Source organism: Canis lupus, chromosome 11 (assembly GCF_003254725.2).
Source record: "Canis lupus dingo isolate Sandy chromosome 11, ASM325472v2, whole genome shotgun sequence".
Classification (NCBI taxonomy): Eukaryota; Metazoa; Chordata; class Mammalia; order Carnivora; family Canidae; genus Canis; species Canis lupus.
This window is the reverse complement of record NC_064253.1, coordinates 756,614-759,515: the sequence shown is the minus strand read 5'-3', so window position 1 is coordinate 759,515 and position 2,902 is coordinate 756,614. Positions and strand designations below refer to the sequence as shown.

General features: G+C 51.7%; 1 pseudogene; it reads right to left on the bottom strand.

Moving 5' to 3' along the window:
• Nucleotides 1-211: 211 nt before the first annotated feature.
• LOC125752162 (heterogeneous nuclear ribonucleoprotein A/B-like) lies at nucleotides 212-915 on the bottom strand (annotated as a pseudogene).
• Nucleotides 916-2,902: the final 1,987 nt, after the last annotated feature.

The window sequence follows — 2,902 nt, the reverse complement described above, 5'->3', positions numbered from 1 at the left end:
ACCCCACACGCTGCCTACAAACTAGAGCTCTGGAAATAGCAGGAGGTTGATTTCCAGGGGGGAGATTTAAATAAGATGCCCATGGGATAGATGCACATGGGCCAGGCCACAGGAAGTACGCCAAGTCGGATTTGGTACCGAACTGTGTTCGCTCGATACCCAACCAAAGCGTCCCGACGGCCGTCGGGCGTCCTGCTGCATCGAAGAAGCCTCAGTATGGCTTGTAGGCGTCGCGGTGGCCGCGGGGCTGCTCTCCCGCCGTGCGGACTACCCCGACTGCGCTTGTAGCCGGGCCGCGGCCCCGCGGGTGGCCGTCGCCCTGGTTCCCGGTGCCTGGACTCTGGCCTCCGCCGCGCCCAAGCGCCGCCGCCGGGTCCTGGGCTGCGGTTCCCACGGCCCCCAGAGCCGCCCGAGGCTGCGCACAGCCCTCCGCGTGGGCCCCCTGGATTGCACACTTGCTTCCGCTGATGGTACGGGACCTTTTCTCCAGAACCTTCTTCACAGGTCCTTCTTCTTTAAAGGCGACGGAGACAAAACCTCGTCTTTTATTCGACTTTGGATCCTTTGGAAGCTCAATGGCCTCGATCTCCCCAAACTCGCCGAAGTATTCTCTGACCTTCTCCTCAGTGGCTCCGGGATTCAGACCCCCTACAAACGATTTTCTTTACCGGGTCCTTTTCCATGGCCATGGCCTTCTTGGGGTCAGCGACGCGGCCAGGCAGCCTGTGTTCCTTCTGCTCTAGGACCTTCTCCACACTGGCCGCATCTTTGAGACGATAAACCCAACCCTCTTGGCCGGCCAGTGTGTGGGTCCGATTTTATGGGACAGTCAACGACCTCCCCAAATTTGGTAAAATGATCCTTTAGGTCCTCTTGGCTGGTATCCCAGCGCACGCCTCCAAGAACATTCTTCCCGCGCCCTCCGCGCCCCCCGCGCCCCCGCCGCCCCCGCGCCCCCCGCCACCCCCGCGCCCCCCGCGCCCCTCGCGCCCCCCGCGCCCCCCGCGCCCCCCGCCGCCCCCGCCGCCCCCGCGCCCCCCGCCGCCCCCGCCGCCCCCGCGCCCCCCGCTGCAGCCGCCCCGCGCCGCACAGACCCACCGACCGACAAGCCCACTCGGGCCCCGGCGGTGCCGCCGCCTCTTTTCAGTTTCTTTTGCTAGTTTTTCTCCATCTTCCCAAATGAGAACTTGGTCCTGGGGCTTCATCTGTTTTGCTTCTTCTCGCGCCCTAGGCGTCTTATTGAGGGTGTCAGTGACTCACCCATGAATACCTACATTCTGAATCTTTCCTGCCTTCTCCCAAACGGCAGATTGGTTATACACCTGCTTAAACGACGTCATCACTTGAATGATTCTAGTGTATGCTGCTTTACTTTCTGTGTCTTTCCCATGCTTCTTTCTTCTTTTGCACTGTTCCTGATGTTAGTAGCACTCATCTAGTTACTTAGATTAAAAAAATAAAAAAAAACTTGGAGGCATTCTTGATTTTTGTCTTTTACATCCCATCTGTTATAGATTCTGTTGGTCCTACCTTCAAAATATACCCGAAATTTGACACTCCTTGCTATTTGGAGTCAAGTCTAAGCCACCATCACCCCTCATCCTGTGGATTACAACAGCCTAGCAGGTGTCCTTGCTTTGACAGCTGCCCCTGCCCCCCTACTCTTAGCACACAAATTTGGGTAGGTAGCCTGCATATGCTTTCCTCAAAGCTTCCTTTGGCTTTCCATCTCATGTAGTGAAGTAACTAAAGGCCTTGCAATGCTTGCTTCCGAGGCCCCATTTGCTCACTAACCTCACCTCTCCTCTTTTCCTTACTCTACTTCAGCCTTACTAGCTTTCTTGCTGTCCCTTCAGTAGGGCAAGCTGTGGGGTGCCTGGGTGGCTCAGTGGGTTAAGTGTCTGATTCTTAATTTCAGCTCAAGTCATGACCTCAGAGTCCCATTGTTGGGCTCTGTAGGGGGTCTGCTTGTCCCTCTCTCTCTCTCTGCTCCTCCCCACATCCACATGCTTTCTCTCTCAAATCAATCAATCAATTATTTAAGTAGGACAAGCAGCTAAACTCGACCATCTGAGGGCCTTGCCATAAGATCTTTTCACTGTGTGTGGCTCCCTTTCTTTCACTTTGCTCATGCCCTCATTTATTTCAAGTCTGTGTTCAAATGCCATCTTCTCTATGAACTACGTTCCCTGACATCCCATCAGAAAATATCACATCTTGGGATCCCTGGGTGGCGCAGCGGTTTGGCGCCTGCCTTTGGCCCAGGGCGCGATCCTGGAGACCTGGGATGGAATCCCACATCGGGCTCCCGGTGCATGGAGCCTGCCTCTCCCTCTGCCTATGTCTGTGCCTCTCTCTTTTTCTCTCTCTGTGACTATCATAAATAAATTTTTAAAAAAATTAAAAAAAAAGAAAATATCGCATCTTGATTTGACACATCCTATTCCCCTTATTCTAATTTCTTTTTTCTCCAAGGCACTTATTCTTACTTGATATATTATATGTATTACCATTAATAGATGTTAATTATTATTAAATTTTCTGCCTATTCCATTATGACATAAATTCTTGGGGAGCTTGGGCTTTATCTGTATTACTGAATCTCAATGCCTAGAACAGAGCGCTGTAGGCACTCAACAATTCTTGAGAGAATAAATGAAATGTAGATTACTATTTTCATTTGTAAGAAAGGACCTGATCCAAATTTAGGGAATCTGGAGAAATTTTTTAAAAGAAAAAGTGACTTTAGCCTAGACCTAAAAGATGTGTGGGAGTTAACCAGATGACGAAGAAGAAAAAGAGTGCTCCAGATGGAGGAAATGAATGTGCTAGAAAGAATGGTGTGCTTGAGGAATTAAGGCAGTTTATTCTAACTGGGGATGCATTTGTATTTGGGGCAGGG